Raw genomic sequence first — 15,868 nt, forward strand, 5'->3', positions numbered from 1 at the left:
GCTATGTCCTTAGTTTCTGTGCCAGGTTAAGGGATGGGCTGAGAGGCTTTCAGAAAGGAAAAATGTTACATTGAAAGCCACTAATCTGTGATACAGCATGAATGTGATTTTTAGTTCTGTCTTGGAGACTGCTCTTCCAAAACACCACCCTAGGAGAGCCATGCTCATCAGCAGAGATATTCATAACCTCCCATCAGTGGCTATCCATGAGCTATTGTACCCAAAAGACAAAGCGAGGGTGGAAATAATTATCCCTGAATTTGACAGTTCAGAACATGTGATGTATAGAGGAATGGAGCTAAACCCATGCAATGGGTGCTGCCTAATTAATGGCTCTTTCTTGCTATGCCATAGCCTGTACTGTGCTGTGAGCACACACTAGCAGGCAAGTTCCCTGTGCCTAGCTTTGGATCTTACCAATTCAGGCTTGACACATACGCCCAAAAACTAATCTGGAGCTTTCAGCCACATAATACTCGGTCTATGTGAGTCAAACAACAGGAATGTATGAAATCAGACATATACACACACTCATAACTGAGCTTTCATTTTAGGGGTTAGTATTCAGTTGGTTAAAACCCCAAGTGTAATGATTATGTGAGAAAGTCATTATTTACTGGCTTTGAATCCAATGGTGGGAGGCAGATCAGAGGTGCTTTGGTATAAAGGTATAGACAGTAACTGGCAGAACTGAGTCCTACTTGCTGAGTAAAAAAAATATCTGACTTTGTTAATTATAGTCCTTTCTGTCTAGTTCTTTTGCTTTTCTCTGTGGAAGGCAATTTTATCTCCTCTGAGGAAGACATCAATACAGTTAAATTAGAGCTGTGCAGGAGGAACGTTAGGGAGGCTGAAATAATCTAAAATGCCCCTCATTCTTATGTTTTGCTACTGACGTGAAGAGGCACTAATGTTGAAGCTTGTTGGATTTCTAGGTAGAGGAATATGTGAGGTTTGAAGTCTTCACACACCTTTTATATCTCAGGAGAGAAAAGCAGTAGCTCCCTGCTTTTTCCCCCTCCAGTTCTGCCTTTTGTGTCAGCTGTCAATAGTAATGCTTCATGCAGAATCAGCCAGATTTTCTTTCTTTTTCCTTTGTTTGTTTGTTTTTCCCTCCTTTAACATTGCTCTAAATTCAATGTAGTTACAGGAAACCTACTGAAATAACACACATGCAACAAGGAATCCAAGTAAAGTAGAAATTTATAATCTAACAGATGACTGTAATAATCTGTGAAACTTTCTGTGCTTCCTCCTCAGGTTCTGTTGTAATAACTCAAGATCTTTGAGATTGCTTTGGTAATTTTTAATGCTTTATTTTTGATCATTGAAATATTGCTTGCTGAGAGCTAATTGATCTTTTTCTGTCATGAATTATATGACAGAATGTCAGTGAGGATATCATGGCTGCCTTGTTGCCATCTACATGAGACATGTGGAGACAAAGATAATTAAAAAACCCCAAGTTTTTATTTATTTTAGCCAGATAGAAGATAGTTGAAGGGTAGCTGAGTAAGGTTTTTGGCTGCTATGGAGTACAGGATTAAAAGAGAACTGATGTTAGTAGCTTTCTACAAAGGCACCACGTACACATTTATCATTGAACTGATGACCTGGCAATCAAGCTGAAACAGTTATATTTTAGCTGTGTTCTTGTATTGCCAGATTTACTTTACTACTCTTTTGCAACATAACCTGACTTTAGCCAGGAGTATTTGACCAAGCCATGGAAAGTCTGTTGTTGTAGAGAAAACTGCTCCAGCTCCTGGGGTTTGACTGAGAGATCATGAAGGTTCTTGTGGGGTCAGGCTGTGGTGATGGGTTGCTGGAAAGAAGCCTTGGCCAGGCTGGGAGAGGTGAAGCAGAGTAGTGCACATGAGCTTTGTACACACAGCACAGGTGCCCAAACACCTCAGTGTTTCACATGTAGCTGGTATTTGGCCTAGCTCATCTAGAGGCATGTGTCTATTTAGAATGCAGACCTATTTCTAATAATAATCTTTCTGAAGTGATTGCTAGATAAGTCAATTATCTCACTCCTCTTAGAACGGTAACTATTAATTACTTGAGTTACAGGCACAGAGCAAAGATGATCAAAGCAGATGATGCAATGGGATACCAAGATCCACAGGGCAGTTTAACACTGATGATGTCTATTCACTGTTTCTGAAATTCTTTGAAGATAGTTGATATGTAATGTTTCTAATTGATTATATTAGCAAGAGTGTTATCTGGAGGGCACTTGATGGGGATTCAGGATATCTCACCCTGTTTCTTTGTATTTCATTGGCCAACTGAGCAACTTAATTCCTCTTCCTCAGCCTTAGTTCTCCCACTATTAAAATGCAGTTAATCACTCATAAAACTGAGATAATTATTCTGTCCTTTCTAAAAAGGGCCCAGACATTTATTGATTACAAATTCTGGATGCATTTTTGAAGTTATTACCAATTTATTTGTTTAGATAATTACATCCAACTTCAGTGAATCTGATTTGTTCAGAGCAGGCAAGGAGAGATGGAAACTTGAATCATTATTGGTTTCACTTTATAGTTCTCGGCTATTTCTTTAAAGGGAACAATAAAAGTTGATGCCAGAGCTCTTCTTTTTGCTGCAACTTGCTGCTTCTCTGCAGTGCCTATTTCTAGTTAAGAGAATCCCAGCATTTGCCAAATGACAACTCTTCAGTCTAATAGGTGGCATAGCACTCTTATCTGAGAGTGTAAATGTTCTGAACTTCAGAATCTTTGCAGGTGGCACTCTTGATTTAGCAGAGACAAGAATAACATCTATTGCCATTCCTGACAATTCTTACATCCCACAAAGCCATTTGAAAATGTAGAAGTAGATAGCAGAGGATCACATTTAGGTGTTTGAAAACCTGTTGTGTACAAAATAGCTGAATATCAGCCTGACGTGTCATCTGCCAAATGTCATCCATTGAGGAAAGGCCTTTTTAAATTTTTCTTCCTTCTTAAAAACTGTTTCCCTTCTTGATACTTTCTGAAAAACTTGTCATGCTCCTATTTGTCATCCTAAAGAGGAGAAGAAAAGAAGTCCCTGACTAATCTTGTGTTAGTGTAAGGTTAATATGGCTGGAAGGAAGGTGACCATTTATATGAGTAAGAGAATGGAGAGCTGCTGGTGGAGCCAACATCACTGATAGAGAACTGGCGTTGAAAAACTCACAGGTTTTTCAAGGTGCTTGAAGACTGTTGAAAGGAGGAGATACCTTAGGTCAGAATTACTGCCAGGCATCCATTTCCATCACAAAGTTAGGGCAGTGAATGCTTCTCACTGTTCTCTAAGATCGGATCTGGCCTCAGGACCAACCCGTTTTGCAGCTGATTTGCTGCTCAGGCCAAGTCCATAACCAAAACTCATTTTTTGCTTTTGTAGGAAGGGACACTTCCCATAAGAAGCATCATCTGATCTTGTTGGAGCAGGTGAAGGCAGAAAAGAGTAGAAGACATTGAGTAAATGGCTTTCCCACTTGGAGAGGCTGATCTTGCTAAAACAGTATTAAAATCTTTCAACCCAGCCTTACTATGTGATCAGAGAGCTTTCTTCTCAGATGTCACTGAAACAGCTTGTTGCTAAATTCCAGGTTGAAGGTGCTAAGTCTGCCTTTTATGTGGTGTTGGCTGCAAGAGGCTAAAACTGCATTTCCAAGTGCTGGGTGATGTTCACAGAAACCCTCAGCCTAAGTCCCTTCTCCAAAGAATTTGTGACTGAAACAATCAGATCAAGTGTGGATGAAGAAGGTCTTTTCACAAAAGCTGTTTTTAGCTGGTAGGGGTACAGAGGAAGCTGCTCTCACAAATATTACTATTTTCCAGTTGATGTGGACAGCACAAGGAATATATCCAGATTTCTGCAACAGCTGATCTGACCGTTTGGCAACTGAAAGAGACATTATCAGTAGGCTTCTTATACTTGTTTTGGGAACACAGTATCCTCTGATCAGTCATCTCTTCAAATATCTGCTCCCCAGGATCATGAAGTTGTATTAGACATGGTCTGAGATGCAGAGAGTTTCTGGCAGAAAATAGGAATCCACATCTGTAGAGTCTTCCAACACAAGGATTAGTTTTCTGCTCTCATGAATTTTGTCCCTGCCATTGAATTTTGCCTCCTGCTTTCATTTCTTGCCCTTCTTTGCTGTCAACTCCTCTTCACTCTTCCTGGACTGGAGGTAATAGCTCTTTTTAGCAGCAATACTTATGTCACTTGTCTGTCCTTGCAATTGTGTATTTATATATATTTGCTTTAATTTTCAAATAGCTCATCTAGCAAAGAAGATGGCATGGGGCAGGTGCAATGGGACCTGCTCCTCCTTATCTGAAGTTGCTGAGGACGTTAGGCTCAGTTATGTGACCATTTTCCCATTGGGACAGGCTGCTGCCACCTTCCAGGCTGGTCATGCACTTTGGCACACCTTCACAACATGCAACAGAGTGGCTTTCAAGCCAGGTCAGCTGAAGTAGTGATTTGTGTAGGTTTTGAAATGTTTGAGAAATGTACTCTCATAAAGGGTAGATGTTATTCATTAGATATTGATGCCTTAATTTCTGCCCATAGGCAGAAGTTTTTGTGCCCACAAAATACCAGAAATGCCCATGCAACTTTCACTGAGACACTTTGGGACCCAGGAGCTTTTGAGACTTTCTGTGTTGCCAAGTAGTGGGGAATCAGGATACATAAAAATATGTGCTTGTAGCCCACAAGTTCACTGATAAATTAATTTCTTTTGAGACCTCAAAATATTCCCTCCTTCCCCAAACACTGAAACTTGAAGTATTCATTTGTTCCTTAGAGCATGAACCCTGTGATTAGCAAGCTCGATGTCTGAGAGTATCTTCTCTAAAAGACAATACCCAAATAATCAATTAGCAATAAAATCAAACTAGTTTCACACTGCAACTTCTAAATATCTTTGGAAAATAACTTTCAGAACTACAGTTGCATAACTGTGATTGGGAATGTTCGTCTGAGAAGGACCAAAGTGCTTCCCAGGGCTTGCATGGAGCCTAGCATTCAGGTCCTATATTTTGAAGCAGTTTTGAAAAGTGCTATTATTTGGGAGCAAAGTTTCACAAAAGACCCTGGAACAATTTAAAAATTGAATATACTTTACATTTGAAAATATTAAGGCTATTAGTTAAGGCTTCTAAGTAACATTGACACTATCACAGCTGTTAATATTGAGGCCATTTAGTTGTTGCCTTGGAGCTCTTTACAATACAAGCCAGCTTAGTTAATGAGTGCAGTTCTGTGTTATTAGTTACCCAGAATCAGCTGGAAAAGCTACTGGCTTTTATTTCTGAAATGGAACTGAATATGCTCGATCTCCACTGATGGGAACGAAGAATCATTCTGTCAATTCCCTTCCTGCCAGCTGATGCCAGGGTCAGAGAAGTAGGTCACACCTTTCTGGTTTTGAGATGGAGCAATACTTATTTTAGACCAATTTGTTCTGAGCACGGAGCTCATCTGCTGGGTTGAACCAGGGCATTGTTGCTTTCTCTAGTGCATTGTTCTGTTCTCCCACTAATTATCTCCAAATGTTTCTTATGCCTGGAACACAGTAGTAGTGATGAATAATGGGCTCTCTTCTCTTAACCTTTCGACCTGTAATTTGGCTTTCCACTCCCACCTAGATGCTTTCACTTTCCTGCCTCCACCAGCACTGTGTTAGTCTGACACCTGCCTGTATCAGATTTGCTGCCCCATAACCTCCTGTCTTCTGTTCTGCAAATTGAATAGGAGAGTGCAGGAGTGTGGTCATGGTTCCAGCATTCACTGTCAGGATCATGGTGTTTGCTTTACATGTGTCAGTGTGGATAAAGGCATGTCTCACACGCCTGTTTCCCTGGGAAGGGAAACAGCCACTCCAAATCTTCTGCTTTGGAGATGACCTGCCCAGAAAACTGTTCGAACTGTTGATTTGTAGGACTTGTTGCAAGTTGATTCTCAGAGATGGGGTTTAATAGCTGATTGCTTTGGGTAAACAGTAGTGCCCCTCAGATGGGGTTTCCTTATGAAGGGTAGGCTGCAGATATTAGACAGATCACATGTGAGCAGATACATGAGAATTGAAGCCTTAAGAAAGCAGGGGGTGAGATCTGTGGGTTCCTACAGGTGACTGAAGTTAGTGGGAAGAAGGAGAGGGGAGACTTTCTGCAGATTAGTCATGGGGGCAGTGATTGGAGGAAACTGGACTAGGGCATATCCCATTCTACAAAGTGGTACAATGTCCAAGCACATTCTTATTGCACTCCTTTCCACCTCAAATCTTTTTGCTTCAATTTGGTGGTATTTTTTTTCCAGTTTAGAGAGCTGAACCATCAGCCCAGCATGAGGAGCTATGGAAGGCAGGTGTAGTTGCCTTGGGAGGGGGCCTTTGGGGACCTGGCAGGTGTAGTCCCCTGGGCCAGCACTCCCATTTCAGCCAGAGGGCAATTGTGCCCTGCCTGGCATAGTGTGCCATGTCTTGGCCATCTCCCTGAGCACTCCCTCAGATCACTGGCAACACCTTTCAGCCTTGACAAAACGCTCAGAAGCATCTTCAAGCCTTTACTGCACAGAAGAGCATGAACACTGAGTGCTGTGAGCTTCTGCTCTCTGCCTGCCTCCATCCTGCACCTTCCCATACTGTTTCCACAGAGAAATGCCTCAGAGTTATTGCAAAGGCCATTGCACTGTCATCACATTTGGCTTGTTTTATAACTGTCCAGTCTCATAAAACACTGGCATTTGGTTAGGTTGGAAGCAGATCACAGTTGGAATAGCACTGCTCCATGTCTCTGGTGAGAAAAGCTGAGCTTTTGTTTATGTTGGTGTTGTCTGCCCTGCAGCTCATAAGGGCTGGGCTTTGCCTGGTGATGCTTCAATGCTATGATGCTTTTGGAAGCCTCTCTGGAGGCTTCAAAACATTGAAGCTGGCTCATACCTCTTCTCTGTCTCTCTCATTTATCAGCTCTTGTGCAAGTCTCCTCTCAGCTGGTACCGTGGCCCAGGAACCAGTACTCCAGCTCAGGTACAGAATGGCCTATCTATTAATCCTGGACAGTTTGGTGTAGAAAAGAGTTTCCTTAGGCTCATGGCTTTCTCTTTGTAGAGATGGGTAATGTCTGGGCAGGAGAAACTGCTGAAGGCCATGTGTGACAGTCCTTGGAATCGCTGTCACTACTGTGTCCACACAGCCTATAAAGTGAGTTTGCCAAGGTAGGAGTCAGTCCCTACAGCTGAAAGGCAATTCTTTGTGACAAGAACCTTGATATTTGTAGACTGTGATTGCACAAAGAGACCATGCTGCTAATCTAATCCCACCTTCTGCCTCATTCAGATGAGATCTGTACCTGTAATGTCTGCATCAAGGCTAATAATTCATCGTTAAGCTACAGCACATGTTTTAGGACGACAGCAAATCTTGTTTCAAGAGCTCTAAGGGTGGAGAATAAAACTCTCCCCTACATCATTTGTTCAAGCGATTAACTACTGGCATCATTGCAAGTTTTAATTTCTAAATACTCGTATTATTTCCAGTTTGATTTTTTCCAGCTTTTACTTTGAGCTTCTGGATCTGGTTATAGTTTTGTTTATTAGATTTTTGAAGTCCTTTAGCATCTCTCACAGTCCCCTGCTGAGAAATGTTAATGGAGTTAGATCAAATCACCTCCAAACCTTCCCTTTGGAAAACCAAATAGGGAGAGGGAAAGACTTCAGCAGCCTGATCTTTCTCGCGCACTGCAACATCTGGAATTGAGTGATGTGTGAGGTTGAATAAATCATCTGTTCAGAGCGGTATCTGACCACCTATTTGATGATGCTTAAATACATCCCGCGGAAACTACTTCTTTCACTTGTGGCCGTTTTCTAGACCAAAACCATCTGTGAATATTTTCCACTGCCTAACGCGATGAACCAAAGCCCGGAGCCGAGGGCAGGCGGTACCTGCCGTGCTGCGGCACCGCCGGGGCCGGGCAGCACCGGGCAGCCGCGGCTCCTGCCTCGGGAAACACCACTCGATCCTTTCGTACCAGTTTATCGCAATCCACTTCTTGCTTCCAGTTTTCGGTCGCTTATTTGCTATTGCCCTCTAGTGGAAATAGGATGGCTGGTGACTTGGCTTCCCAAGCTCTGTTTTCTCCTGTGTCTTATTACTCCGGGGCTATGTCCGTGGTCATATGATGCTGCAATGTTGTTTTCGTGGATTTTAACATATAACTTTGTTAGTCAGTTTTATTCTGTGCGGGAAACAAATATCTGGTCTCTGCAATTGATAACTAATATGGTGCTATGTCTGGGAGCAGAACAGACTTCCCTGCTCATCCAGGTACTTTACAAGGGAAACTGCAGAAGGTGTTCCCGTTTCAGGCTTGGAATAATTCAGTCGTGCAGAGTCAGAATTCTGAAGTGAACTTTATGTATGCTGCCAGCACCCACCAACCTGGTACGAGGAGTGATCTTCTCTGGAAGCAGAAATGCTGCCTTTTTACTGTTTGTATTTCTATCTGAAGTCTTTGCTTTTATTATAGTGAACTATTTAAAGCACACTCTTTCCAATCAATCATTTCACTTTGTCAGACAAGCCAAATCATTTATTGAGCGGTCTTGGCTAATCAAAGTCTGTCTTCTTATAGAGATCCTAGAAGATGGTTTATTAATGAGACCTAGATTTTTTCCCCTGGTTGTAGTGCAGGGAGATCTTAATAAGCAATGAATTGCTGTGTCTGCAATCACTTTTGAGAGGCTTAAAAGGAAAACAATAATACTATGACTAATATGATTGCTCTCCCTACACTGCCATCCGGCGGATGCAAAATTCATTTCCTTTTGTAAATGTGAAGGGAAATTCTCCTACTGATATCACAGCCTGTAAACTTGGATCCAAGCTGATTCTCACTTGTAACGCAATTTCCAGACCAGTGAGGAAAATGTTGGTTATTCTTTAATTTTAGTTGCTTCATTTTAGAAAAAGGAGATTTCCAGTCTCTCATCTACAAAAAAATCCTCTATTTTGTAATGGAAACCTGTCTGAATCTTGAAAAAGGGCTCTGAAAACTTCGCAGATTCTCTGCTCTCAGTATCTGGCACGGATAGCCCAAGCCACTGAGCACTGCTACTGTGGCTGGTTTTGGAAATAAGGTTGAGCTCTGATGTTGATTTTCAGATAATCAGCATGTGGGCTATTAACAACAGAGCCTAGGGTCAGATGCAGCGCTGCATTTTTGGGTTGGGGTGGAGAGGACTGGGGACAAGGATTAACTCTATTTTTTCCCTCTGGGGTTGAAGACTGAATATGGTGTGCCAAAACTTTCTACCTGCTGGTCTGCAAGTGGGACCTCACAATGAGGTGCTTCCCACCACTTGCTGACCACCACTGACTGTTGGACACTTCACTGTTCCAGAGGGACCCAAAGAAGTGAATACTGGGAAAGGATGGAGGCAATGGGAAAGACAGAGTCCTTCAGCTGAGCACACAGCTGTTAGGGCTCTGTCACTGCCTGCATCTCTCTCTCTTTCTGGATCCTACATAAATCAATGCAACAGCTGCAGCAATAAGATTTCCTGTGCTTCTGTGCAGGAGGACTGTGGAGGTAGAGCAGAACAGGACCAACTCTGACATTTTGGCTGCTGCAGGTGAGCCAGGAAATCACCAGGAAACGGCATCCATGCCCTGGACACACCACAGCCCGTGCTAGTCATTGTACCAGTCCTTACGTGTAAACTTTGAGTTTTTCTTCAGAGCTCATCAGCTCTCCAAAGGGATTCTGCAGTGTGGGGTATTTGGGGCCAGGAAGGTCCCAGATTGGAGGTGAGAAGTCCTGCTGCCTCACAGCGCTGCCAGCGTGTTCCAGTCCTGAGCCATTCCTTTGCCTGTTTGCTTTTGGTATTTATTTATTTTACCACCAGTGTAAAATGGACATGAGGGATTGGGCAATCCTTCCGTAAGTTCTTTCTTTAGACTATATTTAAACCTGCTCTGGCCCAGAGCAGGCTGACTGTGCCAAACTCCTCCGATGGCCTGGTGGCTGCTGCCAGCTCTGTCGAAGTCCTGCAGTGCTGGGAGTGTTTCACCCACAGGTGAGGGAGAGAGAATCATGTTCCTGTGAGAGCAGTGCCGCCACGAGCTACCATCAGGAGCGTGCTTGGCCCCAGGTAAAGAGTGCAGCAGCCCAGGGTAAACTCCTTTCACCCTGGCCACAGAGCCCCTGGCTCCCAGATCTGTTCCTTAAACTGCCTGGGAGGGTAGAAAGAGGTTAAGAGGCATATCCTTTGCTGTAATTATATCCTGTTGCTAGAGATATTGTGCTCTGCTTAAAGAAATCATCATAATGCAGCCTCCCAGAGAAGGTAATTACTGTGCATCTTATGTGCATGTGAATGTCTGCTCGAGCTGCTGTCAGCAGCAAGTTTCAACACATCTTACATACCAGGCATTTTATAGCCCTAGTTTTATTTGTTTTCATCACCCCTTGCCTTGTGCTTTAGTTTTCATTAATGGATCTGGGCCTTTTTTTTGTTTGTATTGGTTTTCTTTTTCTCTTTTTTTTTTTTTTTCCTCCTATTTTTTTTTTAAGAGGCCAGAGTTCATGTCTTTGATGGAGCATTTGGGTGGTGGCCACAGCTCTTATTTTGCTGAATTTTTATTGCTCTGTGGTGGCTTGAAGGGGACTATCTGGAAGATGTTGTTTCTGAGCCATTCTCACATGGTAGGATCTGAGTGGGCCCTGGTTTCCTACTCTGATCCCAGATAAAATAGGCTATACCAGTGTTGACAAACCTTGGTGTCACTCTACCTCTAGCATAACTGCACAGATTTAAGCCCATGAGACAACCTATTTTTCCTCTTGTACTTTCTGAACTTCTCTCTCTCATGTTGAAAAAGGTTTGGTGAGGGATGTCAGACCTTTGAGCTTTCCAAACCCAATCACCTGCCTGCCTTGGATGGCAACCAGTGCATGTGTCACCGTGTGGTGGCTAAAGTTTTGGGGGCTCACAGCCTGATTATTCTGTGCATGGAGATTGCCATGTCTTCAGACCCTCATCCTTTGGCTTTGCAGAGACATTTGAATCAAAGAGATAGGGCAATACCAAAGAGCCCTGGTTTGTCACAGTAGGAGGGACCCAGTTGCTTTTTTTCTCAAAGGTCACTTGTGCTTGCCTTTCCCCAGCACTGTGTAATTTGCCTTTATGTTGTGCATGTAGGGCCACAGTGTGTGACTGCATTGGTGTTCAAACATCCTGTCCATCTCATGGACAGCTCAAGGGAGGATTTGAAACTACTCCTTTAATTTCCTCTTTGAAAATGGTTGAGGTTTACTCTTGCAATGCTCAAGCTGAATTGTCTTAGTACCATCACTGATTTATTGTGTTTGTGGCCTGTCTTCTGTGCATGCTGAACATCTGCTATGTTGCATCCTGAGATGGTTCCATCCAGGTGCTGTGTTCATCCCTCTCTGTGATTCTTGGTGAAGCCTGAAAGGCAGCCTGAATGCTGGACGATGAAAGATGCTATAATAAATGTGAGCTCATAATGTTGTTGTTAAAAATAACTGGAGCTAAATTATAAAGAAAAAATAAATCTTATTCAGTCCTAGCCCAAGGGAGAAATGGACATGAGGGATTGGGCAATCCTTCTGTAAGTTCTTCCTTTAGACTATATTTAAACTACACGGAGAGCCAGATTCTCAGCTGGTGTCAATTGTTATTGACTTCAGTGGAGTGAAGCTGGTTTACACAAGTTGAGGCTGCTAAATGCCAGTATTTGGATGAAGCTGAGGCAGCTGGAATTACTTTTGCAGAAAACTCCAGTCTGATGCTGGTTCAAAAGCTACGAGCCCTCCTGAGTGCTTGAGCTATCAGTGCTCTGATTTAGCAGCTCTTTTGGGATGTGAATGGCTATTAAAAGACCTTTACTTGGGTCAAAATTTGCTGTAATCTTAGCTAGGGTCTGCAACTCTGGTGTCTGTCATTATTCTACAGTCACTGCTTTAGATGGGCTCCTCTGAAAAACTCTGCAAAAAACTCTTTTTACTTGCTACTTCACTGGCATCATCTCCTGTCTAGACACTCTAATTATGAGAACCAGGGAGCAGGCAGTGTGATGTGTAGATAAACCTCGATAACTCCAAGGCAACAGAGTGCTGCTTCCATCCCTCCCCAACTGCCCTCCAAACCAATTTTGCCCATTTGTTGTCTGCTCCAGTAGGAACATTAGCAAAGTGGGGACTGTACAGTGCCACCTGGGCAATATTCATTTGAATTTTGCTTTCAGAAGTAAATGTTCCAAGCCATAGAAATGGAGAGGCAAACCTCAAATTGCAGTGGTACCTAGAAATAGTGGGTTAGCCTTCCCTACTTCTGTTTTTCTGTATGTCTAAAAACTCTCTGGATTAAGTAAACAACCTCCCCCACCTCCACTGTCAGCAGAATGCATTAAATCTGTAAGCTGATTTGAGTAATTTTTGTGTACTCATATCCACTCTAATTCCCTTCTTATCCATGGACTTGTTTTCTATTTATGCCAGCACAGACTGTATCCAAACTCAACTTCCATCTATTTCAGCATTTTTTATAAAGAAGAGCTTTTAAAGCTACTGATTTAAAAGGAGACCATCAAATGATCAATACAATATATAATATTGGAATGCATTTTATTCTTTCAGTTGCTGTCCACAGTATGTCACTTCCAGAAGTGTGTAGCGAGAAGAAAAAACCCCACATTTTTCTATTGCCCTTCTTTAATATGTCATCTTTCCTGATTCTTTGCTGCAACTGGTACCAGAGAGAATTGTCTCTAATACTTAGCAGGGCCCCTGGGATTCAGACTCTTTCTCAAGTCTCTGTTCTTGGAGTACCACATGGGTTTCCATGGGTCTCTGCAGGAGCTGGAGCATGTAAGAATTATCTGTTTGCTGCATTTTGACTCCAAATCAATGTGCTTTGAGTTGATTATGGAGAGGGATTTCTAATTTGCTTTTTGTTTTCTTGGTAGCAGCTTTTGAAAAATCACCATACTGGTCCATGAGAGAAGTGCCACCATACAGCTCCTTAGCTCCAAGAGGCACTCCCGGTGGTGACGTGGGTGAGTGAATCCTTGGGACATGCATTTAGGCTTTACCTCTTTAAAGTCTGCATCAAAAAAACATCTTTGTATGCGTCTTGGTGATGGAAACATGCCCATGAGCACGGATGACTTGAAAAAAATTATAATAGAGCAGGTTAATGGGCGACTTGGATGAATCTTCTAGCTTTGGGCTCTGACAGGAGCTGTTGAGTTTGAGCTGCACAGTGCTGCCTCTTTGGGAAAATTGCACAGGTTTAGTTAGAATCTGTTTCCCAGCTGATGAAAGAGTCTATCTGGATGCTCTTCTTTTGGTGTAAGCTTGGGGTCTCATCTGAATTCACCTAGGACACATCAGAGTGTATTTTTATAATGAGCTGAATTGGGTGGCTGACATATTGAAAGAGTAAATCTCCAATCCTGAGCCCCTAGAGTTAAACTCCAGGTAAGATTTCTAGACCAGTCTATGTGGGGATGTCCTCAGCCTGCATTTAGCCAAATCTGAGACTCCAGATGGAGCTGTGGCTCTAGGACTTTTCCCAAAGGAGATTTGGGAAATATCTGAGACAAGGCCAGGCCAGCTCCAGTCCTGTATGATGGAGAGAGATCATCTTTCCACTCCCCAGCCTTTTCTACTCTCAAGCCGGTGATTCATTTTGTGTTGGGTTGTTGGACACTTGTTAATATCCCAGAGTTTGGTGCGTGCATATGAATCCAAGGAAAAGGAAATCTCTATGTAAGGAAAGCACACTTCTTTCCCTTCTTTTTTCTGTCCACCCACACTGTATCACCATGTTGGTGGGAATGGATGCATGGACATTGTGCTGCAATAGCTTCCTGCACTGGATGCAACGCTCAATGAGCCCATAACCAGTTCTCCAGGGTGACACAGCCACATCATCCCTTCTCCCTCTGTTGAATTTTGGAATGAATCATCTTTGTTACCTTTTGCATTGCACTGCTACTAAACCTGCAGCAATAGCAGGAAGCTGGTTGGCATTATTCTGTATGAGAGCTGTAGGAAGAGTGGGTTTGTACTTCCTACGCTGGTTTGAAGATAAGGGTGCCAGGCTGGGTATGCACTGAATGTCCCACTATGGTTATTTTACTCCTTTCCTTGCTGGGGGATGTTTCCACAGAATGTACCATGGCAGGTTTTGAAACAATTTGTTGTGCCTTTGTTTACTATGAAATTAGTTCACTTGTTTTATGTAAACTCTCCATGAGATTGTTTACTTTGGCACAGGGATCCATGTGCTTTCAGAGATGCAAGGAATTCAGCTACCGGGAGCTTATTTAGTTTAGTTTGTTGCATTTGCAAAACAGATGGTGGAGGGAAAAGTGTATGTGTGGGGAGGCTTTTGGACAGGATTTGGTTAATGTTTGCTGCCTCTGTAGTTTTCTTTGTTTTCTGAAGTAGGATGGATTTCCATCACAGGGAGAAGGAAGACAACACATAAGAACTAACATGCATTTTGCACACAGGGGAAAATAAATAAAATTTGGACTTGAGCTGTCATTTTGTGGGCATCTTTGCCAAGGTGAAACTTCCAGTTTCTAGGATTGGTGGAGGTACAGAAGCACCATGGGGGCCTTGTACATTAACTTGGCTCTGCTCTCTGGAACCCCATGGGCCTCAGCAAACCTCTGAGGCATCTGTGATAATATTTCTGTGCTGCTGCAAAGCAAAAGGAGGGAAGGGAAATCCTCATGTGATGTGTGCCCTGGAGCTGGCTGGTATGGGTGAGGCCATCCCCATGACACTGGGGTGTCCTTTCAATTAGTGCATTTGGAGATACAGCTCTCTGCTGAAGTGAGAAAGGGCAGCTGTCCTCAGTGGAAAACTGTAGCAGAGAGTAGAGGAGGCAGGACCTATTCAAAGTTCCACAGAGGGTGGCTGAAGGAGAATGAGGGTGGATCCCAGCTCTGCTCAGCCAACTATTTGAGCCTTGTGTCAGGCGGATCATTTTGGAACAGGCCAGAGTTTCCCTGTTCCAAGGGCCAAATAAGTGCCAAGTTGCAAGGGATTCTTGTAAGGCTCTGCCATGTCCATTTGTGGTGGATTATGCATGCTGGGTTTTAGGGCACTGGGAGAAGTGTCACTTTCCACTGTACTTCCTACTGAAAGGTTGTCTGTTCTCCTGGGCTCCACCACTCCACTTTATATATTTGGGAGACTAGGCCAAAATCCTTTCAAACCTTCATGTCTTGCTTTTGGGTTTATTATGGGTGGCAAGCAAATCCCTCTTTGCAAGATCCTCACTGGAAGGATCTTGGAGCAATCAGCCCTAATCAAACTTGGCACTTGCTCAGGGCAGGATCATATTCCCCTGCATTCCTCTGTGGATATGGCAGGCAAAGAATCTGTCACCGAGTCTGATGACCTTGCCTGCAGTGCAAAGTGCCAAGAATGCCCCATGTTTTCTCAGGGTGGGGTGCTGTCCACCACCAATGGCCAGCAAAGCGTGATGGTGGGGTGAGTGTGTGCTGGTATTGCTGGGGCATTTGTTGGTGGGCTTGGTGGGGGAGGAGCCCACATGCCACCACCTGATTATTTTGGGCAATGGACTGAGCTGCTGAGCTGGATCTTTCACAGCTCCATCCAATCTTCTGCCCCTACAGAAACATTTCTCAGACATTAATGCTTTGCCCATCTAGGTGTCACATTTCTGAGAGACCTCTGTGCTGCCCAGTATGAGCCCAGTGCATATGCTTTTACCTGTCTTCAAATCTCAGAGCTGAAGGCTCATTGTTAAAGGTGCTTGAGCATTTTGCAAGCCTCTACTGACAGAAGGA

Source organism: Sylvia atricapilla, chromosome 10, assembly GCF_009819655.1.
Source record: "Sylvia atricapilla isolate bSylAtr1 chromosome 10, bSylAtr1.pri, whole genome shotgun sequence".
Taxonomy (NCBI): domain Eukaryota; kingdom Metazoa; phylum Chordata; class Aves; order Passeriformes; family Sylviidae; genus Sylvia; species Sylvia atricapilla.